Genomic DNA, 26522 nt, shown 5'->3' on the forward strand with positions numbered 1-26522 from the left:
TGGAACCGTCTCGCGATTCTTTCCAAAACGGCACTTCCTGATAGACGTTTTTGCATGAAATAAACCGTGAGCGTAGATTCATTTCAGACGTAGCCTAACTTTTGCCTCGCAGTGTAACAAATGGTTCGATTTTATTTCCAATAAACGTGCGAGAGGAATATTTTTAACGGAAGTGCTCTTGCGGTCATGTCTGAAACTGCTCGTTTGTGTTTTGGGCACCAATAAGAACGCGGAACGGGGGCTTAGCCCTCTTCTTCTGTTCAGGACGCGAACACCTCCCTCGCTGGACATGAAAATGTCAGGAGGAGAATAAGAACCACGTCAGAATCCGCCCCTAGCTGTTATATCACACGCCACACCGCCATTCCTCAACATATTGTCGTACTTTATCCTTCAGCCTTCCTCGCCAACACCTCGGGAAATCCCAGCCCTTTTAGCCCTACCCACGTCTGCTTCTCCGTTGCACAGACGTCATAAGTCTGCAAGATAAAGTCTCAGACGCTGCAAGTGGATGGCCCCTTTACCGAAATGATCCTTTATTGTAAGGGCGGGAGGCTGAATGCGTTCACAAAAGTAAAAATTACCCCCAGACCCCCTCACCCCTCTAGACGACGGAGTTACGGAGCTATGGTTTTACTGTTCCATTACAGCTAAAAGCTAAAAGCCATAGCTTCTTGGAGGAATAAGACATTCATCAAGATTTCTCTGCGTCGGAAGACGCCTTTCCTTTATATTTCGCTCGGTGCCTTCTCTTAGAGTCGGAAATTACTCATATCCACGTGTTCTGGTTCTCGTACTTTTCCCAGGCGAATCGCAGCTTGGCATGTCTTGAGGGAGTCTCGCCCGTCCGACCTCCGAAAGCGTCCTCATGGTAACAGCGACACAGCGAGAATGTGTTCTGTCGGGTATTCGCTTTCGACGGCGTAGAAGATGCTATTTCGCTCATGAAGGTGTAGATAGAAGGATGTTATTAAAGTTGGTTTTAAAGAAGTATTGTGTGGAATAAATTAATCTGGGTGACAATAGGATCCATTAGCGGGCTCTTGTGAACACGGTAATGAATCTTGACGTTTCATACAAATGAGGGTAATTTCTGAGACAAGCCGAACGAGTATCAAATTACGAAGAATGATTACACTGCATGAAACATCGGCCACGCGTGAGGTGGGATCAGAGATTAGGCAGTGCACGCGGCAGGCACCTCTGAAACGTCGATAAACTTCGACCAGACTACACTGCGTTTTATCCCTTTCTTTATAGCCTGAACTTTGTTTGCAATGTAATCATAAATGTATCTCATCCATGAACACGGCCTTCGAAACTTGGATTCCTTCGTAGTTTTGCTGAATCAGGACGTAAGTTGGTATTGGTTGCAATATTTGCAGATAATTCACACTGTTTTTTTTTCAACCCGCGTTGAATTTGTAGGTGGCTTTGGAGCACTTTTAAATAGGCGATAGTCTCCGGCGACCTGAGCTAATTGTAAATACGTAAACAGATGACGCAGTCCTCACACATCCTTTGTGGTAAGGTTCTTCGTGTGCGCGTGTTCTGCAGACTCTGACTGGTCGTCAGAAGCACCAGGACTTTTGATGGCTTACGATTAGAATGCCCAGTTTTGGCGGGACGAGTAACACGATGTCAAGGAAAAGGCGAAAAGGAATTCAGCGTGAAGAATAAGACCAAGGAGAGAAGAAAAGTGGGGAGAATGAGACGCAGAAGAGCGACCGAAACGTAATTTCCGATACTGCATGCTACATGATCGCCATTTCTCTGCATTCGCTCCAAACTGATGGAGTGATCGATTTTTTATCTTATCATGTTGCGTCTGTGCATCATACGCCGTTGTTAAATGTTGCTGTAAACATGGCCGCCTTTCATTATTTTCAGTCTGGTGTGATCTGATTATACGGAGTTGGCAGGGGATGGTTTCATTTTGAATCTCTGCGGGACCGAATAACAGCATATTGGTTGTTAGTTCTGAACCTCCCTGCTGTTACTCTCGTCGAGCTCATACGCACTGCACCCTTCCACATCGTGTGTCAGTAATGCAAAGGAAAGGCCGCGTCCATCAAACTGTGTCATATTTTAATGTCCACGTCGTATTCACTTTGCAGTAACATTTTTCACAAACGAGGCTCTGGCGACCGTGTCATGCCAGTGTAAGTATTAGGTGGACAACAGGAGAAGTAACGCGAGTTGTAGGATATCCACTTGTGGCGCTGCAGTTCCTACCTGCGGCAGTCGTGAACTGCCCATCACTGCCCTGTTCCACGAACACCGATTCGCGGTTGAACGAACGTCAGACCCTTTCAGAAAATAGTCACTGTCTTAAAACGTTTGATACACGTCAGCTTTAGTGCTGATTATAATGTATACCTCGAAGATAGAGCAACTCTGCTAGAAGGGGGCTTGGTCTAGAAATCATCATACATAGCCATTATTATTATTTAGTTTTCTGTGTGACGACAGGTCCATATGAACAGGATCCTTCCATCCTTTTCTCTTCTCGGACTGGGACCTGTTCATATACGTTCTTGGCAGATGATCCAGAAGTGGTTTGCCATTGCCTTCTTCTGTGTGTGAATGGAGTAATTGTTGGGATGCCACGGAGGAAAACTCCGTGTTGCCTAGACCACGGCCTTGCCCAACACAAGTTATAAATTCGGGCACCGCCGGGAATCGAACCCGAGACCCCAGGATTACAAGGACAGCGTTCTAACCGCTAGACCATTAGTAGCGAATGAAAATGTCTGAAAATGACCCTAGGACCTTGGCGTCTTCATGTCGCTTGCACCGGGACGAGAATAAAGCCGACCGCGGGAATCCATAAGTTCGCCAGACGCGGGTCCTGAGTCCTGTAATGTGATGCGTCGGGCATTAACGTGCGGACGGACGGACTGTGAGCAGTTATTGGTAACGGGGAAGACATCAGGGAGTGGATAAATTTCTTGAGCAGGGGTGGAGGAGTGGGGAGGGGAGGGGAAAGGAAGATTTATGTCGTAATTGACTACTTCAATTTATTCTTCCATCTCCTGTGTAAGACGGCATGGAGTGGTTATATTCTAAGATTATTGAAGCAAATGTCTCAAGAGACCCAAGGATTGTATGGGGTAAGAAGAAATCTTGCTCCATCGCATAATATTCTCGGGATGAGTGAGTGACATGTCAGATAATTAAAACCGCCCATTCCAGATACGCGGTGTGTTTCAAAATTAGTTCAGTTTCTGCACCGATAATTATCATTAATCGCAGTCCTTCCTATAAGAACGTCCTATGAAAGCAGCGTCTAGCTGACTTGCGCCGTGTACCAAAGCCTGTTAAGTATACTGCCTGCCACACAGGTGCTTCGGAGAAGTTGCCGCATTAGCGCGGCGAACACGACTCATGATCGGCGCGGACTTCGATCACAGATCTCTGAAAAATAAACTGCCATTAATAAGTTAATTTCGGTTAAGGTCAGAGGTTGTAACTTCGGGCACGTAAATAAGTCCGCAGTTCGTGTATCTGTCTGTAATCATGGAGGACGACTCTTGCTGGTTGCTCGACATAAAACATTGTTGCGTTTCTTATGCGCGACTCCGTATTTTTACTATTTTCTAGGCACCAGATTAAGAAGAATTTTGGTCTTGCATTGTCAGAGCGTACAAATGTATCCAGAACATTTGTAGAACATTTTATCACGTGACAAGATCGATAAGACGCGAAACTACGTTTCTTAGAGAAACTGAAGATGACGTTTCTTTTGCGTCGACCTGTACTTACGTTTAGATTTAAAACTGCAGCAAGTACAGTCCACGACTGTAACCTTGAGACTTGCGGGGTGAAGGAGGAAAGATGGCGTCTGCCTTTAACGCTACGGACTTAATGGATTCCTTGCAAGTCTCAAGATTACAGTCGTGGACTGTAGAATAGTGAGAAGTACTTGTAATTGGTTGCTGTGATTCAACTTTTGCGCGCGCGTCACAGAGTAAACTTTACCGCTTGAACTCGGTTGATGGGCACCCTGTAGAAGCGCAAATGTCCTCCGTGTCTCGGAGCTTCGTGGGGTTTCGTTTCTTTGGTATTCTGTAAATTTCAATTCATTTTCTGCGTCGCCTCAGGCCTGATTCTTATCGGGGCGATTTGTTGTTGAATGTCGCACTTCATTGCAGTAATCGGCCTGCTGGCTGGGCACCTTGGTTGAGCCCCGTTGTTCATATTGCGATGATGTATCAGTTGTACGTGGTTCTTTGTGTGCTCGTCTGTGACGTATCATTTTTCGGTGTAAGATCTATTACTTTGTTTGACCTTCGGCAAGACTTATAATCTGGGAGTTCCAGGTTCGAATCCCGGATGGAGGACCGACATTCTTATATGAATTTTTTTTGTTTTCCTCAGTATGTGTGTTCTGTACGGATTGGCCGTGGCAAATTCCTTTATAACTTTGACCTCTCATTAACTGTTCATGCTTCAGTTGTAACGTATGCAGTTGATTCGACTTTTGTAAAATTAGGAACGAATCATGTAACTGCCGTACCAGAAGAATTTTGCGGTTCATACGTAACCGCTTCAGATTTCGTATGTTTATTTAGATACTTACCGGTTATAAAAATGTAAACGGGGGATTGAGCGCATTCCGGCTTTGAAGATGTTAATGCCGGTCTTCTGGGTTTGCGTGGACGTCTGAGCGGTTGCTAATGTTAGGACTAGTACGACGATGCTCTGAATATATGCTGACAAACGTGTTTGAACATATTTACTGTTCTTAAGTAATAATTCCCCCTCAAATAATAATACTAATAACAGACCCTAATGATGATAACAGCATCATGAAACATATTTTAATTTAACGCAGTGATAAAGAAAATCCAGTCGGGTGGGCACTTCTCATTGTCTGAATATGAAACTGACGACGGAATTATCTGCAAACGAAGTCGTCGTTGCATTCGTCCTGAAGCCATCAGGATTATTTTTTGAAGGCTTTGAAACTCGTCGTAGTATTTCGTTTGATTTCGCACAACTTTCGACTGAGTGCCTGTGCACTCGAAAGTTAGCCGGTTCGATTCCCGCGCTCATATTCCGACGGAGGTCGTCTGCAGCTTCTCCCGCAAAACGCTGTCATCTGCCACGAAAAAGCCAGGGCGATGTCGTCTTCACAGTTCATTCAGTTCGTGGGATGTGTCGCATAGAATATTTCAATTTGCGGTGACTCACTCTTCTTGAATTGATGATACCTGGAGCTGCTGCTGAGGAGGAAACCGAACGCTCTGGATTTCTGAACGTACCCACTGACCACGCACTGAACCGGAGGGCACGTTCGTAATTTAAAGAGCAGTGTGCTGTATGTCTGAGCAGCCTCGGTGTTCATGAAGAAAGCGGGCATTTCGTAACGCGGTGTGCGTGCAAGACAGGCCGACAGAACGAAATGTATCACCGGGGATTGGAACAGGGAAGCAGCGGGAGGATGAAAATGAGGGAAGTCAGACCCGGACTTAAAGTTTTGAAACGTGTCTCAGAGGAACGGAGTGCGAAGATGTGGCCTGCACCGGGTCGGATGATGGGCTGTCGGAAATACAGAATCGAACCTTCGTGTTCGAGAAGGACGCACCTCGTCGATATTTAACAAATGTAAAGTTTTCAAGAGGAAGTTGTACGTTGCCAGTGAAATAATGTTTCTTTCTGTCTTTTACTGATAAAAAATTGGTGATTTAAGTATTTATTGGGGGCGGGGGGGGGGGTTCAAACAGCATTCCTGTATCCTTAAGTAAACGAACGTATGTTTGCCATGTACTCTATTTGTACATGATTTAATCATGTTTGTTCATGTTGTCTGTGCCATTCGCTTGTGACTCGTAGTTGAGGGTTGTTCACGTAGACCGTGGAGGGCAAAGCGTGTTTACACCGGGACCGAACAGTAATTAGTACCCGATGGCTTGTTTCTTTCTCATAATGTCCGGTTCAAGCAGCAGCGAACGTTTCACTACGCACTGCCTATAATGACTGTGATGTGAAGCCTCACTCTGTAATGCAGCGTTGAAGTTAAGGGGCGTGAAATGGGCCCGGGGGGGGGGGGGGGGGGGGGTTAGGGAGGAAAATAAATGTACATGAAACTTAGGTTTAAAAAAAACCTCGTTGAAACGAATTGGTTAGGAGACAAGTGGGCATGAGGGTGATATAGAAACGTGTTTAAAAAAATTACGTGAAGTTGCTAACCGAACCAGGCATTGAAAATGCCGATGGAAATGCGCGCCGAACTTTCAACACGCTTCTCTGCACATCGTGTTCGAGTGAATACTTCCTTGGGCTTACTACGTCTTGCCTTGTACGCAGTTTCGTTGCTAGCTCACGTGAACTCGTAGTGCTACATGTGACGTCACTAGGTAGAGGGCTCCGGCCGGCTTACCACCGCCGCGGGGCTGAGCGTCTGGACCACGGGGCGAAGAAATAAAAGAACTTTTCCTATTCTGGCATTAACTGTGTTCAGTACAGCATCAAGCAGATACAGAGTAGATGTGTGAGGAATTTTAAGTGTGCGGATTTAATGAAGTTACGTCGTGGCCCTGTATCCGTCTCCAAACAAAAGAGTAACGCACTTCAGGCGCACTGGGTGAAGAAGTGGTCAGTGGCGTAGCTGAGGAGCAGTCGACGTCCTGAAAATCTCGAGATCTCGGTAACAAATTAGCCAAGGAATGTCGAGTGTCGCAAGATGGAGGGGCGGAAATAAGAGAACAGAAGACGAACTACTTCAGTTTTCGCGGCGACTAAATTTCGTGGAGTCTTCACGGGTAATCAACCGCGTCACGTTGCCGTAAAACAATCGACGTTTCGAGAGCCGTCTCTGTCCGCCTGTGACACGTTTGTGTCCTGCAAGTGGATTGAGACCGTAAGGAAATATTGGCAAGCGGATGTTCCGTGTTTCTTTTTGTTTCCATCAGAATCTGTCACCGGAGGCATTGGTTGTCGTTTCGTACGTCAATTGTTTCTGTCGCAGCTTGTGTTCTGCAAGTTGCGTGTGGCTAAACTTGAACTGTATCTAGTTCTTATCTTCTTAAAGTTTCGGCCAGTTAAGACAGGGGGAAGATTTACCGCGTAAAATATCCCTGTGCCGAAGACACATCTTTCCTTTGCGATAAAAGTAATTCATCTGAAGTGAGGAATATTTATCGCCTGTCGAACAGGTACGTTTTATATTTAAAAAAAAAAACTGGTCTTCATATCGCACCGTGCTGTGATCTGCAAATTCCCCATTTGCTCTCCATTTCTTATGCTACGTAAATTACTACATCTTTCTGAACGTGTTCCTCGTGTGACTTTACATCACAGGTTGAAAGTAGAGACGTAATGAAATAAATTGCAGTAGAAGATATTAAATCCACAAATACCAAATATTCATCATAGAGAGAGTTACTGTGCAGGTCCCGGGACATTGTTTCCCGCTAACACCCCCCCCCCCCGGCCCCATTTTGAAGACCGGAGATCTAAACCATGTGAAAAGCGACACACAGACCACCATGGGGTTTTTTTTACACTGCTTTAAGCAAATGAAGCTCCGAGTTCAGCCCGTTACCATGTTCCTTTAAACACACGAAACATTTTGCTAAATTACGTTTCACGTGTCCCCCCCCCCCCCCGACCTGTGCAGACTTGTGAGTGACACTTACTATTATAATTTTTAAGCTGAAATACTGTGGTTTGCACGATAACCATTTTTAAGTGTTATTGTAGGCTTATTAACGAATTTTTTTAAGTAAATATCTTCGTGAAACATAAGTATAAGGTCAGTGGCTTGTTCCTTTCTTAAGTTTCAGAAATTCACTCAACCGTCGAGGTGAAAGTTAAAATACGAGTATCGTAATGCCATGAATTACCACAAAGATTGGGCGATTGCTTCAAAATCTTTTAAAAGGAAAACGGAGACACGCAGGTCTACTACGTCAAGTGTGATGGCGTGTTACCTTCGGAAATCGTGTTAATAGTTACTTACAGCCACGAAATCTGTCCAACATCCGTGAGACACACACAAGCTCGATCTAATATAAACATCCCCGGGAGTTAAAATATGCGCTTCACGCTTATAAGATTCTTAAAGGTGTGAAGTATCGAGGCACAAACGGCTTTGTACAATCCAGACTTTGAAAAATCTGTCAAATAAATTGATTGTTACGTGTGACGTGAGTTATTATTTATATTCGTCGCCACAAAAGAGCAATTTAAAATATTCAGAACGTATTTGTCAAAGCTACAAAACTTTCATTCCGCTTACCTGTAGGAACTTTCTCTAACTACATCAGAACGAGAATCAGTAAAAATTTCTAATGATCGTGGAGTTTGAACTAAAGGTTTACGAACATGTGACCTCTTCCCCTTTAAGGATGGGAGAAGCTGGGATTTGGAAAGGGATATTTTACGTCGCTATCAAGGAAATTAGCTGCCATCATGCGACATCCCTCAAGGCTTTATGGGCAAAACGGCCATCACTCATAAAAATGGGGAGAAATAATTTATGATCGTTTGGAAATCACAAGATGTCACGTTAAAGTCTTTCCCTCTTATTCCTGACGTGTTCCAGGCTTTACGGAATTCAGTAAGAAATGGCCGCGCAACTTCTATATTACGTTTGTTCGTCTCTGAATCACAAATGACACTTCTAGATAAGCAGAGTTCTGTAACCACAAGCCGATGTGCACTTGCGTTCGTAGTAACCGACAAAGAACCGGATAATCTCTGGCCTTAACGACATTCACTTCATAACAAGAAAAGAAATGTCTGTTGCCGGCTTTGAAATACTCAAAAGCGCCCAAATCGCTAGCCACGTTCTCGGTAACAGGGTGTTTCAGGAAGTTTGGATACTTCATTCGCTATTTCTAACAGATTTCTACTCATCTTCTTCATCCTGTTTAATGCGAGGAAAATTCCATTTTGAAGTCGACTGGTAGGACGAGACCCGCGCACTTCGTGTGCCGATGAAATAAATTACAGGAGGTTTTGAAAACTGGAGTAAATCATACAAAGTAGCAACTTTCGGGGTGAGTTCGCGAGGATTTCGCTGTCGTCGGATTCGGCATTTCCATAAGAGACGGAGCCCAGAGCTTAGCGAACGCGGACAAACGATAGTGCAGATAATAGGTTTATTACAGCGAAACTAGACTGAACTTCGCTGACCGAACCCGAACAGCCTTTATCTAGCCTAACGTACCCCAACTTACATCATAGGATCCGACGCTAACAACCCGACGCCTGTCGTCACAGGATTCCCTGATAGGCGAGGCGTCGTGAGTATGTGTGCGCGCTTATTGTTGGAGAACGGAGAGACCAAATCCACACGAGACATGGCTCGGTTATGCCTTGAGAGCAGAAAGAGGTTTCGGAAACGTCAAAACTGCGAATGTGTCCTGATTTCGAGTCCCGGTGAGGGTTGTACGGCAGAATCTAAGCGCCCTGGAAAGAACGGCGTCTAGACATAGGCCTTCGTTTCAACGAGGTGATTACAAAGTAAAGGTTATAATCTTGAAAATTCTGTCCTGGGTTCGAGTCCTGGTGAAAGATGGTGTTTGTTAGTCCACAACTATTCACGATAGAATTTTGCAGCCTAAAACAGAATTGTTAAAAAGAGGTAAAAGGCCGTCCACTCCCGGCGAAGATTTTGGATTTAGGAATAATGATTTTTTTTCCTATGACGTTCAGCAATGCGTGTGGAATGATAAGACCTTTTTTCACGCTCTAGGGCAACAAATGTGGCTGCGAAATGCAGTAACACTGCGCGCACTCTGTTAGTTATTTTACAAAAAATGGAATATTTTCTTCAGAACGTTTAAACCATTTTTAGAAATGTTGCGAATTCCGAAACGTCGGTAAACTTTTGCCAGTTTACACGACTCAATAACCCAGAAGACGGTCATCTCGAATTTCATTACCTTCGACCGTGACGCTAAATTTTGATTACTTTATGAACTAATGTGTTGCCGAGTAACAGAGCGTCAGACGTGCGGTTTATTTTTAGGACAAACCCGGCCAGTGAAGGGCGAGTTAAAAAATTATAACCAGGAAGAAAGTACATTGTAATATTTTCAGAAAGGGTTCGCAAACCTGCGTGTTTGAAAGTTAAAAGTCTTGAAATATTTCGAAAATATTACTCTGGAAAAATATCGTAATGCAATCCATCACTGTGGGGTTAAATATTACACGGTAGGAGATGTTCCTGATCTGTAGTTGGATCCGCCACTGTGTCTTCTGAGGATTAAAATTCAATTATTCAATGATAGTGGCGCAGAAAATCGTCTCCGTAAGCAGATTTCGTACCTGCAGCTTGGGACGTTGTCATGATGTCTCCAAAGCGGCTTACACTCGCGGCCTAATGGAGAAACGTTATTCGGTTCCTCATAAACTTAATATAGCCTGTAACAAAAGTGCGCATACGATGTTAAGTGCATCAGACTGTTCCCTTGAAAGTTCAGTCTGCTTGTTTGTGCACTAATTATGCGTGTTATTAAATCAAGCGGAGCGAGACGGTTGAGGCACGTGGAACGCCCTGGAGGAAATGTTTCCTCAAGGAATCTAGACGTAAAAGGGAATTTTTTATAAATACGGCGTGGGGTTGTGATCATCTCTCTCTCTCGTGATAAGTAAAAATGGGAGGGTCTTTGTTTATGTGCAGCGCCGACTGTTTGAATGAACGATGAATTGGAAGGAACGTGTAAGGAAGCGTTGTTTGCTTTTGAAACAACCGAGTAAAACTATGAGAACCTCAGTCTTGGTTGCCGGTCTCCGGACTGAAACTTGAACCCAAGACTTCCCGTAAGAGGAGCGAGGAGTGGCCGGCCACACTTGGGTTTGATATCGTGACCTCTGCCACTTTGCTCTGTTGGACCTAGTGGGCTGCCTGCATCGCTGCAGCTCAGATTAAACCCCGGGCCTGCATGTGTTTTTATGAGGTGCAATGAGAAACACTTGAAAATCGGGAGGGGATGAAATCAATTAATGCACCAGAATGGTTTCAGTCAGCAAGATGGCTGCCAGCCAGGCCTAATGGATCCTTCCGAGGGACGAACTCGATACATGTCGACATAATGCACTTTATCGCCTGCAGATTGGAACTGACCAGTCGTGGTCAGGTGTGACTGTCACGTGAGAAATCTCAAAGCGCCGGATCAGGAGAGAGAGAGAGAGAGAGAGACAGAATTTATTTGTGTGATGACCGCCGTTTATCTGAACGCACCAAAGGCACTGCATGGAAACTGCGATGTCCATCAGTAAGTTATTACGAAACCTTAAAGGCCATTGGTAACTGAACGTCTCGCATTTCAGTTTTGCTTAGGACCGACTAATTTAGACGGATTTGGGTATTTCCGGTAACATGTTCATGTAAGTATAAATAAAAGCCAGTAAAGACATTAACGGAATATGAACACTTCACAGAACTTTATTACGCGGTGTGATGCTTCGCTTGGCGTTCATGATTTTTGAAGGCTTCAGGCACGGCTACTAGCAGATCAAACAGCCGAGTTGTAGGATCACCAAGACAACGGGACCTGAAGCAGATGACGTCATAATAACACCCGCGCATTTGCGTTTTCTGCCCGTGAGAACCGAATTCCAAAGACGGTTATTGTGGTCTGTGTGAGAACAGTGTAATTGTCACGCCGTGGAATTTAGCGAACGACTTTTAAGAGAATTTGCAAAGCGTCGCGAAATTCTGTAGTCACGTTTCTTGGTTCCTGATAAATTGAGGCCAATGCTGACAACATTTTGATGCTCTGTCGTATTAGAACATGACGTGGCATGAAGTCAAAACTTTCAGAAATATGTCGCCCTTGAAACTAGACTCTTCGTTACACTTATGACTCCTTTTTAGAGCGTTAGTGGCGAAGATGTTTCTCCGCGTCATCTGCAGCCGCGTGACTGCGCTGAGAACCTCTGGTATCTCAAGCGTCTGATCCCCAAAGGTGGGATGCCTCCTAGCTCACGCAATGTTTGCCGCTTTCGTCATGATTTGTTTAGAAATTCTATTATGTGATTTGGGTACTTTATTCGCAAATGTCAGCTGACGTAATGCGAAAGTTCTGTGTGGGTCAGATCGAAGTCTGGAATCGCTGTCTCTGCATTTCGTACTGGATTTAGTTCCACACATTAACGTGTCCATATTATAATACAGGCATACCTCGGAGATATTGCAGGTTCGGTTCCAGACCACCGCAATAAAAACGAGTCCAACTAATTTTTTGGTTTCCCAGTGCATATAAAAGTTATGTTTACGCTGTACTGTAGTCTATTAAGTGTGCAATAGCATTATGTCTAAAAAAAAACATCGCGAGAATTACCAAAATGTGACGCAGAGACACGAAGTGAACTCGAAAAATGGCGCCGATAGACTTGCTCGACGCAGGGTCGCCACAAACCTTAAATTTGTAAAAGAACGCAATATCTGCGAGGCGCAATAAAACGAGGTATGCCTCCATTTAGTGATCCCGCGTTTCCCTATAAAAAAGAAAATGAGGTACCTTCGCCCCTGGCGTATTCGTGCGCGGTCAGAGGTGAAGGCCCCACCCCCTAACTTAGGATGTGGGGTGCATTAAATTGTTCCGGGGGCTGTTTGTTCTTTCAGAACAGCAATTTGGCGTTTGCGAAAGGCGTGTTGTCACTGCCATTTACGTATGTGAGCGGACTCTCTGACTGCGGATAACGTCATAACGGGGATTCACCAGACGGGCGTCTGCGTCCATATACGCCCTTCGATCTTTGTCTGTAAAGTGCCCGGAATTGCTGTCGTATTTTAAACAAATTTTGAATGTGTTGATCTTGAGCTGTTACAAACGCCGTAGTGACGGACGGACAATGCGCCCGGACGTGGCAGCTGCCACTTAGAAGGCGCTTAGAAGTTGGTAGCCGAAGGTATTTTTAGGAAACCGACACGTGGCTACATTGCAGCAAATGGAATGCTTAAAATTTTAAAAGGTTCCCTTGTTCTCATTTGACTGTGGCGAACGCTACATTTTTAATTCGGAATTAACTTAATTAATCATTCAGACACAGTCGAGCCCCGTAATTGACGCTACATCGTTAAGCAATTATGGGAATAAAAATTGCACGACACTTTTTTATCATCGGCTGTGTATCGATGTTTATTTCTGGCACAGAGTTGCTATACGCCTTTAAATTTACACTACGTTTCATTACGTCTTACAGTGATGTGTAAAACATGGTCTCTTGAGTATAAGAAACCTTGTAAGGCAAAAGGCCCATTTTTGTAAAACTCATCCAAGAATATTGGAGAGCGCCTTTTATGTGCCGTAAGAAAACCTCTTCCCTGCAGGGAGTCGAATGCCGGTCTCCCATCTAGGCGCCTGGTCACTCTGTTGACTGAGCTGGCCCGATGTAGCATTTTATTTAATAGTGAGATAATGACATTACTTTCTCAATACGACCACGCGCGTATGGAAAAAGTTAATTATATGCATTTCCCGTGGACATAAGAACAACTTAACGCAGTTTTGGGGGTATAAATGAACCTTGCTATTATTAATAAACATCCGCCCGTGGTCCTCGTGGCTCGCGAGCCGCCGTTGTGCCGACCGCTGGTACAACGGAAGATCTCGGCTGTCACTTACACGACTCTCGTCGAGTACTTGTTCGAACGATTGAAAATTCGCCGCCTTTTATGGAACCTGAAGGTAATTTGTCGTATTCAATAACGAACGCCACTGGACCTCGTAGTGATCCAGATCAGTCCAATTATTCTCTGTCTCCCTGTTGTGTGCTGGTGTACGCAAGGGATATTGTCCCCACAGGGTTTCTAGACAAAATTTTGTATTTATATCTTAATTGCGTCATGTTTGTGTTATATCAATACATATATTTATTTTTCCAGTCTATACACAAGATGAAGACTGAAAATTAAAAAAATCAATAAATGCAATGCACAAAAATGTACAATAGTTTTTTAAAAATGTATGAATTGATAAGCCTGATGATGATGTGGTAAACATCGAAACATGCCGTCGAAATCAAAAGCGCTGTGATAAATGTAATATTATACGACACAGAAAAGCGCCATAAAATATAACATAATGCAATCTATATAGTAAATGTTATAAATAATTTTAACAACATTATTTTAAAACAAGTTTTGTGTATAGACTGGAAAAATAAATATATGTATTAAAATTTTGTATGCATTTCCCATCTCCTCTGTCTGGCCCCGTTATTATTGTTACATGAACAGTAGCAATTAAGCAGGGGCCCCGCCACCGTCTGGCCCAAACGTCGCCCCCTCAGCACGTGTTCTGGAACACTTCCAGTCTGTGTGCCCCTAAGGGGAAGCGACCCTTAGGGCGGGATGTTTATTTTAACCGCAGAAAATGAGCTTATTTGATTTATTCCGGTGTTATCGCTTGCGCTCCGTGATCTTCCAGTCGCCTTGAGACACGCCGTTCTTTTGCATGAAAAAATAAACATTTCTTTACCACTCTCTGGCAAGGGACTTTCCTGGAATAATATTGTGGCAAGTTTTGAAAGGTCTTTACAAGTTACGGTGTTTGCTTTTCCAGAAATAATAAATGCTGGAAAATTAACTTTTTTTCCATTTATCACTGAACAAGTTAGAGGAGAGAGAAAAGACCACGAAAAGTCCAGTCATTTTCTTCTCGCAAAGTAGCACAAAGTGACGCAGGCGCACGTCAGATGTCAGTGGGAAAATGCATGTACCACGTAAGTTCTTCAAATACTAAGGTAATAATTTAAGAGACACGAATTTTATTTTATTTATCGTATTTCAAAATATTTTGCTCAATAAAAATTAAAATCATTAACACAGCTTCGATATATATAATTAATTATGCAATTATTTTGTGTTTTTTAGTGTTCAGAGGAAATAAATGCATTTCTGTTTGAACTTTTTGTTGGCTTTGCGCCGGACACGTGACAGCCAACTTGTACGTTCTCTTCCTGATCAGATTTGTACTTAGTTCGGTCATGCACGCAGACAGACAGACAGGCGCAAAGGCGTTATCTCTCCGTAAAGTGTTTATCTTATCGCTTGATGCACATAATTTTTTTCAAATACACGCCTATTTGGGCCGCGTCGTTGCCAACTTAAGTACACTTACAGCGATTTGAAAATGGGTTATGTTTGTGGTTGGACATGTTGCTTCAAAGTTGCTTTTGTGATTAAGATTCTTAATGTGAGTTTCAACCCCAGTTACTTCTGCCTTCATATACTCGTATATTTTCTTCATTTTAGTGTAATATGAATGTGCTAGATCTGAGTATGTAAAACAGTAAATAATTTCTACTAAGAATGTTAATATTAAAAATAAGTACATTTTATAACAAATAAGCCGTGCAGTCCACCTCGCCGGACCATCCACTGACATTTCCGGGATGTTCCGCCAACCTGCAGAGTAAGTCTTGATAATTACTGATAAATGACCTGATCTCTGGAAAGGCGTCGTTTCAAAAGTACTGACATCGAATATTTAGTCTTGTGAGTTGGCAGTGTTGTTTCCTGTCTTTCGACAACGTATTGCTAATGCGTCACCAGGCAGCCAGATTTCCGAATTCGGTTTTCTCTTGAGTTATCGGCTTCTACATTGCCGCGTTAATACTCCGGTGAAGGTCGGTATTGTAAGCTCCTAACAGAGTGACTGATCCCTCCCTCAATTTATCGCTGCGCGCCGCAAAACCGAATGGAACTGAACGTGTGACGTAACTTTATGTATGTAACATTGCCCGCATTTCCCCCACCGAATTGTCTGAGGCCGTGCATCACCACTGCACCGGATAAGCCGCCGATAAATCGTTTAATTGTGCCCTGACGCACTCCCACCAGATCCTCGTTGCCCGATTCCTCTCTCCCCCGCCCTTCTATACGCATTGTAACTGCTGCGAAAACATTGGCCGGCGACAACCTCTAAAGACGATGCAGGTTATGTCCGTTTGAAACTCCAGGGCGAAGTCTTAACCTAGGCCTTGACGAGGCCGAGTGGCTGCTAGGAAGACAACTCTCAACATATTTTTTGTAAGGATGGCTCAGTCGGAATGCGACTTCTGTGTTTGACCTCTCCTCGCCCTCTTTAATTGGTGATTCCGCCGTGGACATGCGTCGTCGTCATCCGGGCCAACTTCATAACTCGTCAGTCATTTGACGGGTCTTTCGTGAACGCTGCTCCATTTAAAGATGTGCTCATTATGATTTCTGTTTTATGTTAAGGTGGGAGTGACGTATTTTGCAGCTTTGAAGCCGAAGCTCGCCTGAAGAACATAATTCAGACCGTACCGAAAAGAAAACACAACTCTTCACCATTACGAAGATCAACTGGTTAACCCTTTTAAGTCAAAGCTCGTCTAAATATTACGTATTTAAGAATTCAGTCCGTACCGAAAAGAAAACACAACTCTTCACCATTACGAAGATTAACTGGTTAACGCTGTTTAAGGGAATAATTTCTGTTTACACTGAGAATCATACGAAACCCGTAAGAGCTACTGTTTGTTAAAGCGGCCGGTAGATTTAGTTACCATTCGGATCTAAAGCCCTAATAAATTATGTAGTCAAAGATATTAAAATATTTGAATATTTATTTTTAATTTTTGAGGTGTTCAATGAACTCATTATACGTTTATTACATCTTCAGCATCCGTTAGGTGGCAGTAACTGATGAACCAGTGGAGAGGAATGTGAAATTTGGTTTTGCGTTGGGTCATAAACATATCTGCGAAGTATTGTTCTTTTTCGCGGATAGAATTTGTCAAAATGGCGACGGCTTGAATCTTATGGTCATCTTGAGAGATTTCATGTCGATTAATGGACTATAAGGCCAGGTGTCAGTGCTTTGCAGGAAGCGTTGTTATTAATCGTTTCCTGTTGTCAGTCTCCATCTGAGGCTTTAACTATTTCTGGCACTGGACACGATTTAAATTCGCCGTCGGTACATGCACTGCGCTGACTTTCGTGTCTGAAACTTTAATGAGAGGAGGCCATGTTCACGCCAGTCAATGTTGCCCTGTTTTTTCGAAACCCGTTCGCTTGGATTGTCCCCTGAAATAGCGCTTTTTATAATTAATGCTTCGTCATCCCGAAGGCCTTGAACTTTTCAACGGTACAGAACACGTCACTTTTGGGGTTAAATTTCGGGTTTGCGATGCTGAAGGCAGTGACTGAATGCGTCATTCCTGTTAATCAATGCAAGGCGAAGTCTCGACAACAGGACAAGGCCAGACCCGTTTGAATACTTGTGGTGATTACGTGAAGCTGGTTTCTATTTTTATTTATTTTGTATTTTGTCTTGTGTCATTAGCGGTCTTTGTAACACGTATCTTAAGGCTCGTGGTTGTTTCACGAGAAGTTGAATCGAGTCATTAACTTATGCGCTGGTTTAGTTAGATATTCACTTTAGTTGGTTAGGTTACCCCGATCATAATTCCGTCTGTGAGCTGTGGATAATAAGTTTTATTGATCAGTTAAGCAATATTAAATGGTAAAAGTTCGTAACTTTTGTTAGTTTATTTCCAGAGAATTGCAGCATTGCTCCGATATCTTCGTGGGGCAATTTTCTTTGTACGTTTCGAGGTTGTGTCGGAGGACAAACACGGATCAGTGGCTGGTTATAATTTTAGTTGCGATAAAACTTCTTTATTCAGGGGTGTACGAATTGAAACGCAACCCGCCAACAATAACGTACTACGAAAAAAAAATTGGTGTTATATGCAGGTCTACCCCCGTATAATCGACTCTCCCAACTTCCTCTGTGTAAAGTCAGCCCTGGTTGCTAGGCCGCTGCTCACGCCAGCTGCGCAGGAGCGAACATTTCGCATTCACGAGCAGAACGTGTGTTCATTATCGAATTGGACTTCTGTTTGTGAAGAATTTGCCAACACGTGTCCTGACAAGGGAGCACCGAATAAAACAACGATACATTTCTGATGGCGAAATTGTCTTGGAGAATGTTTTGGACCAGAGCTTTGTTTTGCTGTTTTCGTTAGCACCGACGTTTTAAACCCAGCATCATCGTGTAGAAATTGCCTCATAGGGTGAGTGCTCTTTCCTGCTCCCAGAAGATGGAAGCAGAAGTGATGCCCGAAACGTTTTATGACCTTAATTGTTATGGTATAAAATTGGCCTGTCTGGTTAATTGGATAATCAGTTTGCTTGGTCAGTGGATGGTACAGTGGGAGGATGGTTGGATGGAGTCTTGGCGTGAACAGAATGAAATGCAGAGAGATGGGGGAGGGGGGGGGGGGAGAGCTTAATAACCGTGGAGCCAGCCGAGGTCTCCACAGTCATCCCTTCGCTTGACAACATCCAATCAAATGCTGGTTATAATTTCTCATGTTTCCGTTTAATAACAGTAGTCACTGTTGCCCCCCCCCCCCCCCCCCGGATTTGTTGCGGTTTCAGTAATGACTCCGGGGTTAAAGAGCTAAGTACAGCTACGGCTGCTATCTGGTGGGTCTTTAATGAAGCGTAACTTCAATTCTCAATGGTTCTGACGACGGTAAATTACACTTCAAATTATTCATTGTCTGAACTTTTTCTATCGTCATTTTTTTAAAAAATAAGAAAACCACGACGTTTCGGAGGCTGGTTCTGTCTCCGTCTTCAGGTGAGAGTTACCTACTCTGTTAGGTCCCTTAGTTAGAGCTAGTCTCTGTCACCTGAAGACGGAGACAGAACCAGCCTCCGAAACGTCGTGGTTTTCTTATTTTTTAAAAGAATGACGATGGAAAAAGTTCAGACAATGAATAATTTGAAGTTTAACTTATTTTTATCGTTTATTCGCCTGCAGGAGGTAAGGATTTCTGGTTTATTGTTTTATTACTTTACTAGTAGTAGCTTAATCGATTGGAATCCGTGCTGTGCAGTACAAAGTTCCATGTTTATGGCCGTGTATCTTCATTTTAATGGAGCTCTGTCATTTAAAATTCGAGGAATATGGAACACGTCTGATATGTGCAATTGAATACGCGTGTTCTCAGTTCTACGTTGTCCTGGACTGTTAGTGTTATTATCATGGACTCTGATCAATGGCCCCTGAAAGCTGGGGTCCTTTGCGCACGGATCACGAACCGGGCTCATTTGCAAAATTTGTTTGTAACACAGACAAATGTTACGAATATTTGTCTGCGAATTCAGAAATGAATTTTTTTTAACGCGCTGTGTCCACAATCGGCAGAAGACAAGCGACAAAGAATGATCTATATCGTCTGAGGGATGAATAACTGAAGTGTTTTTCATATACGAAATGCGAGTTGGATGTCGTACAAAATGGTACAAGACACGAAATGTCGTAACACGTGCACATAAATCAAAGAAATATATGGATGTTCGGATGCCGTGGTGACGTCGTGCAACCGTGATGCATTAGTGGAATAAAGGAGACAGGAAGTGTTGAGCGAGCGAGGCGCAACTTAGAGGCTGTTTGAAACACAAACACGTGTTTTCGGTATTGTGCAGAAGTGTGCAATGGTTTAGCACCTTCGTGTCTTTATTAAAATTGTAAAACATCTCACATTGCACCCCAGAGAAACGTCTGTTTGTGGAATTCTGCTTTAAAAATACCCTGTCCCCACTATTTTCAGAGACCCACGAAAGAGAACACGGGATTTTCTCCCATTTGATAAAACTTAAGTGTTTAGTTTGGGTGATTATTACAGCGCGTCTGGAGGACTGCTCTCACGAGAATGTTTGGACCGAGGGGGCAGGGGCGAAGCGGCCTAAAATTGCAAATAAAAGAACCGTACGGAATTTTAGTCTGGAAATCTGAAAGGCAGAGACCACTTCGGAAACCTATGAATACACGGAAGGATAACAACCTTTATACACTCTTATAGATCGTCTGATGGTGATATATTTTTCGAAAATGCTATTTTCTTGCGTTTCAATAGAACATTGCCCAAAAATGTTTTTCACCTTTTATATGCTACGAACGAGATACATCGTTTTTGAAACCTGGTGGTTTTACTGTGGGTGTATTACAGTATATTACGCGGTTAATAAGCCATCGCAGTTGAAGACAATAAAATACGCACTTAAAGAAACATTTCCGCCGCTATGAAGAAAGAGTTTTAAAACGAAATGTGGCTCTGAGGCGCTGGGGAGTCTTATGTGGGACGCCCGCACGTATACGTACGCGGCGCACGGAGCTGGAAAGCTACGAATGATGGAGCGGTAGTTTGAGTTCGCAGATGTAGAGGCGCCACACTCTCACCTGAAGACAATTCACGCTCGGAATAATAAACAGTGCTCGTTTTGACGGCGGTAGACGTCTTCATGATTATTTGATGCAGAAATATTCTGACCTTTGTACCGATCCCAGTGTCAGATGCAGTGGCTGTCATGTCTTTGTGGTTTCTGCCAACTTTGTGAAAACCTTTCGGTAACTTCACGATGCCTCTAAGCGTCGTTACGTGTAATTATAATTAAGAACGTTATATAATAGAACTAATGAACTCGAAGCGTTTTGAGCAGACGTAGTCGCCGGAAGGTACGTTTGTAATTCTCCATTTTCCCTTTGTGTGTGATCAATGACCTTGTGTTAACTTATTCCATCTGTCGGACCTTGCTCGATATCGGACGACATGTTTACGCGGTTGCATGAGTCTTTTGCTGTGAGAGTGACTCATTCTGTCTCTCCACATACGCGTTCACTGCAACCCCAAGAAGGGCTCTTCTGACTACAGATGAATCAAAAGTTAATTCATACTTGTCTTACTAATTCACGTCTCGCGTTGAACAGACTAGTCGGTTCCATATTTTAAACTTATCAGAAACTGCCACTGAATTTCAGAAATGCAGACGAATAGTAGAAACAGGATTGGTCGACGGCTACTTGGTGCAGTGATGCTGCTAACCCCCCCACAAATCATAGCATTCATCGCCGTCTGACGCTCAAACTGAGCGCTACGTTCTTCCGCACATGTCGCGGCTTGCTACGTCAGGAAATCTTTTAAATCGCGGCGCTACTGTAATTGGAGGATTTTAAAATATTTTGTTGCACGCTGAGTCGTCATGTGAAGTGGGGAGTTCGATTAATCCGCACGAATCAAAATTAATTTTGTCTCGAAACTTATCGTGCGCAAACTGTCTCCCAAACACCGAGATTAACCTGAATCCTTGAAATGGATTTAGGGGATTAGACACGTCGTACCAGATATGTGTCCATTTTGCATGGAGCTATTAAAAACTCCAAAACATTATGCTGATGTTCAGGTGAAACTTCGTAGGAGTTTAACGTTAAGACTTGATTACAACTCTGATGTTATTCAGTAGAATTAATTTGTATCTCAGAAACGCATGTTTGAAAATAAAACTTTTTTGTGTCAAAACATGTAAGTGTCATTACTTATTATCAATATAATTGAATAGGGAATATTTTTTGATCGTTGAAAACGTCAAAATTGGCTGATCCATTTTGATTTCTCTCGTCTCATATTAACCAGGACTTATAATCAATGAGCATATTTTTTAAAATCTTAAGTCATTTCTAAAATGCCCAGTGCTATTGTGGTCTCTTGTTTTTTTATAAATCGCTTTATTACAATTTTTCTCATAGAAATTCTGAGGGGCAATGATTGTAACGTGTGGGAATAGCCCTGAGTCACGGGGAGCGCTGGCCCCCAAAATCCGCCTGGTATTTGCCCACTCCTGGGCATCCTCCGAGGCTGTTCTTGGCAATGCCTTCAACGCTGTTCGGTTGTTTATTCTCCATACGCCTTCAGGTACTACAAATAAAACAAGTGCGAGTCGCATTTCGCTGTGTTGTGGGATTTCATCACCAGATGGCAGTGTCTTCACGTTACAAGTGCTCTTATGCTTGTAGAAGAGGATTTCTCTGTTGAAGTTTCGCTGTGTTCGGAGAAGTTAGGAGTTACAGGAAAAATTCTTGCTTTAACGGAGAGCCGGCAGTGAATTGGAAGGATCTTGCCTATGTTTTATGTTTTTCCATTTGAGAATCTAAATATTGTTTAATGTACAAGCAAATATACCCCAGAAATAGAAAACCTAGGATAATATAAATTAATATAGAATTGCTGCTACCGTAGTTATATCATAAATAAGGGATTTGCGTACATTTTACTAGCGTAAGATTTGTCGTTGTAATTTAATTTTCCATGAGTCGAATATTTTTAGGCCCTCAGTGTCAAAATTCTTTCTCAAAGTTTTAAAAACAATTTATTTTTCTGTTGACCTCCTCGTCAGTCCTAACCAAACTCCACGGAGTAGAGCCCTTCTTGGGAAGCTGACGGTCGCTCAGCTAGTCAATAATTTCCCCGACGTTTTCATTGCCGTGGACACTAGAGCCCACACCCAGTTCCATCGCAGTCACTTTACAATTTAATGCTTAATTTTCTAAGCAAAAATTTCTGTGTTACTCCCACAAGTCTTTTTTCCCTTCGCGGTTTTCCCGACTAAAACTTCATGCTCCATTATTATTTCGCTGATACCAAGCAGAGACGTGGTGAGAGAATTTTTTATTGTCGGATTTGGAATGTGCTGGTCTCAAGATGGCTTGAAGCGCTTAGAAGGACTGAACTTCTTGGTCGTGATGCTGTAACGCATTCTTATGGCCGTGTTTCTCTTTGTTTCAGGTGAGTGCAGTTGCTGAATGTGTGCAGGCGGTGAGTTGTTAACGGTGATTAAAACTCACATCGCCATCAGACAGTGCAGTTCTTCGATCGTACAGGCACATCAACATTTATGTGAGCGCTTTTTCGTAACGGGAATCCGCTCACTTACTGTTTCACGCCGTCTCCATTATCTTAAAGCGTTCTTTTGTGCGATTCTCAGGTGTGGACGGCATTCTGTACGCACCGCCCCTATGGGAGGTATTTTCATAACTCGCGAAAGGACGTGGTTCATTTAGGCTCAACGTCTTAAAGCGTATTAAATCTTCGCACATTCTTTCTTAGATTTGTCCTACCCCTGACAGACACGCAACTTGATACTTGCGACAAATACGACAGCAGTGGCATTAGACACCGAACGGTTCTGTCTCGAGCTTGCTTACATCTGCTTATACGGGAGGGCCTGGGTTCAAATCCTGTCTCGGAGGCAGGAGATCTTGACTGAGGTTTTCATGGGTTTTCTCAGTTCCTCCAGTCAAATGCCGGTATAGACTGAAGTGGTTGGTTACTAAAACCCGGAGTTTGGTTCTCGGGAGAGCAAGTAGCCATCTGTTTGCCAAGACCGGATCACAGAGAACATTTGGATGTGGAATGCGTGGTGTTTTACCTCCACTCCCCATATACGCCTTGAAGTTGTCTGTCTCCTGAACTCCGAACGTGGACGATCGGCTTTGTTTTGACTGAAATGAGGTGCCGCGGCTACTGAGCTGGGTTGCTTCACAGTTTCATGAGTTTTCTTGTATAATTCCATCGCACTCCAGGTTATGACACGCGGTGCTCTTGATGGTGGTGCCATTTCCTGAAACACGGATCACTGTTAAGAGTCTTCGTGGCATCTGCAGTAAGGGGAATTTCCGTAGCGTTTATTCAGGCTACCTGGACGGTTTCAAATCACTAATTACACGACGGGAGATTTCAGGTTAACGCGGCGATTATGTCTTCTGGGATGTTGCACCGTGTTTACCGACGGTTCAGAGGCGCTTACCGCCTCAATCTTCAGGACTATCGCCCCGACGATGATGGCAGCAAGCGCCTCTGAAACGTCGGTACACGGGCGCTGCAGCCCAGAACACAGTCGCCTTGACATGTACGAGGCAGTCACAGCAATCTACGCTTTCTTCAGCCGACGTTTCGCTGTGTAAGACGTGAAATGTTGAGCTGTTCGTATTGACTGCTGGAAGGGGAACACGGGGCATCTGGACGGATTACGAAAATGGTGAATTTAGGGTGTTTGTTTCTGTGACGCTCTATCACGCTGCTGTTGCGTTTCGTATTTTAGGAGACGCGTTTTTCGACAGTGTGACCGCTGTGTGTAAGGCGTGGGGCTTGATTGGATCGTGTGTTCGAGTCCCATTTCAGGCAGAGATCTGAGCGGTGCAGGTAGGAGGGAGGTTGTGAAGGGCCGGTTTCCGAAAAATAATTCAGAAATATTTTGGGGCAGAAGAGGCGACGACGCCCAAGCACACGGGACGTAATCATCGAGGGTGAGTGACGGTGTTTAGGAACGCGGTTGGTTCTTCCCCGCCTTCGCATGAAACAGAAGCTGTGATAAACTGCAGTTTGTTTGGGAGCACATTAAAGGCGAATTACACTTTTGTGAGCATCTTACCCCCCCCCCCCAACCCCCGTTCTGAACTGCAATTTGTCTCTAGTTCCGTATTACTCCTTTTTTAAAAAAATTATTTGCCAGAAGCCAAACGAAGTTCTCACAACTTCGTTTTCCAGAGAAAGATGAGAGTAAACTTTTGTGTACTTATTTTTATTGTAGACTTGAGTGGATTTTGACGATTGAATTAAACTTGGAATAGAATACAAATTATTACAGTCCCTTTCAGTAGATACAAACAAACAATTTGCTTCCCGTCGTCATGGCAATATTGCTGCTTCTTATCTCGGGCGTTTGATTTTCAATTAAGATCTCGAGGCGCGATTCTAGCGACGAGATATTTCCGCAGCTCTGTCTGCCGGCGAAACAAAAGACAGGCGGAAAGCGAGGTGGGGGGTAGGGGAGGATTCGCAATATATCACGCGGACTTTCGTTCCTTGTAGAACTAAACGCGAGAAGAAAGTGGATTATAAAGATAACGTTTACGTTTCAACTCTGTTCTTACCTTAAACTTGTTCAAGTTTCACAGAGGCAAAACCGTGCAACTGACAGACAGACGCTGCTTAAAATCCTGGAGTTTTGCTGGTGCATTCGTCCTCGTTGATGCGATGCAACTCATGTTATGTGCCTAATTCCATCCAGAAGGTCTCTGCATCGATGTTTGGGACAGGAATCGGGATTGTACGTTTCTTGTTGTCTCTCCCCCGTAGCTGAAACGCGTTTTCGTCCAGTCCCTCCTTCGTATCCACATCCACGATGTACCTTGTCCCGAAGTGTGTCCCCGCTAATCGAGGAAGTGGGTTTAATTTCCACGGGCAACAAAAACAGCGTCTAGAAGGCGTCCTAGAAGAGACGCGCTAAGTCAGCTGAAACATTTCTGGATGCACTTGTCATCATTAATGGTAGCCGGCTGACTGAAAAGATTGCCGGTTTATTTTGCTGATGTATCGTTTGTGGTCTGACTGTGACTGTTTGCCTCGCTGACTGGCTGCAGAGATGCCGATTTCGTTCGACGGAATGTTTATAACATGAATTGACTTTCGTGCCAATTGTCAAGTCCATTTTGTCTTCGTCGATGTAGCGTGACAGAATTTTACCGACGTTTCAGAGGTCCTTGCTATTTACACCTTCAGAGGTATGAGTGATTATAGAGGCAGCAAGTACCTCTGAAACGTCGGTTAACTTGGCTACAGCCCAGAAGCCATCCATCTTCATATTCACCGCTGTAAGAGCCTCAAATCAATTTTGTGAAACTTGTGCCCATCTTGAAGTGATCTGTTAATTTCGGTACACTAAGTATCAAATAGCAGTGAAATCCGCTTAGCCAGAGAGCACTGTGTGATGACATTCAGAGGGAAACGCACTGGCAAATAGGCCTAATTACGTTGCAAAAGATAAGCAGTTTCCGAGTTGAACCGCCTAGAAGCCCAGCGAGGCGCCGAGCTGTGTCTGAACCGACTGTAGACGTGCCTTTGACCTTACTACAGACAGACAGACAGACGGACAGGTCTCTGGAGCCTGTAAGGTCTTTGATCGTCTTGCCGGCTGTTGGAACCAGCTGCGTGGCAGAGATTACGAATTCGAAATGATTTCATTTGTGTTAAATTAAGGTGCCGCTTTCAAAACCTAACCATCTGGAAAATTCAATCTCATTTCATGCAGAAATAATTAACACAACGCAGTTAATCCAATTACGTTGATGTGGGATGCTGTGTGCCCGGCTAATTTAGTGGATCGCATCGCGGCCTTTTCTTGCTTCTCGCTTCATCTCGTTATTTTACATCTGTTCTTTTTCGCCCTTCCCTCCGCTCAGAGAAGATGTTGCTGTTGCTGTCGTGGTTTGTACTACGGACGTCAGGCGCGCGAGTTACGGTTCTCCTGACTGATACCTTACTCCCTCCAGTCACGTGCGCAGTCTACCACGTCGAGACTTCGCTCACTGTGCTCGGGGGATGATCCTCAGGTTGCTTAAAGGCGCTGTTTTTACTGTCGAGGTATGAAGTATTGAAGTGAGTGAGTAAGGATTCGGAAGGCGACATCCCGGCCCTCGGCCGCAGAGACCGAGGAAAGCCGGTAACCCTGCCTCTGAGTCATATTCATCGCCCTGACGACGGAGGCAGTATGACCTCTGAAACGTTGGTTAGCATCGACCAGACTACACAGCGCAACAACCCAGAAGACATAAATCTTCAACGCCCTGATGATGGAGGCAGTATGACCTCCGAAACGTTGGTTGACATCGATCAGACTACACAGCGCAACAACCCAGAAGACAGAAATATTCATCGCCCTGATGACGGAGGCAGTATGACCTCCG

At 43.9% G+C, this 26522-nt stretch overlaps 1 protein-coding gene across 10 annotated transcripts in view; it reads left to right on the forward strand.

Annotated features, from left to right (window-relative positions):
* cpx (synaptic transmission protein complexin) overlaps positions 1-26522 on the forward strand; it is a 482383-nt gene that overhangs the window by 196730 nt on the left and 259131 nt on the right. The window contains exon 2 of one of the 10 annotated variants that reach the window (XM_087349773.1): positions 22564-22593. The exons of the other annotated variants lie outside the window; for them this stretch is intronic. The gene's annotated coding sequence lies outside the window, so the exon portion shown is untranslated. The remainder of the gene's footprint in view (positions 1-22563; positions 22594-26522) is intronic. 10 annotated transcript variants of the gene reach the window in all.

This window comes from Zootermopsis nevadensis, unplaced genomic scaffold (genome assembly GCF_977971745.1).
Source record: "Zootermopsis nevadensis isolate Lab colony 2312 unplaced genomic scaffold, Znev_1.0 Znev_ptg000016l, whole genome shotgun sequence".
Taxonomy (NCBI): domain Eukaryota; kingdom Metazoa; phylum Arthropoda; class Insecta; order Blattodea; family Termopsidae; genus Zootermopsis; species Zootermopsis nevadensis.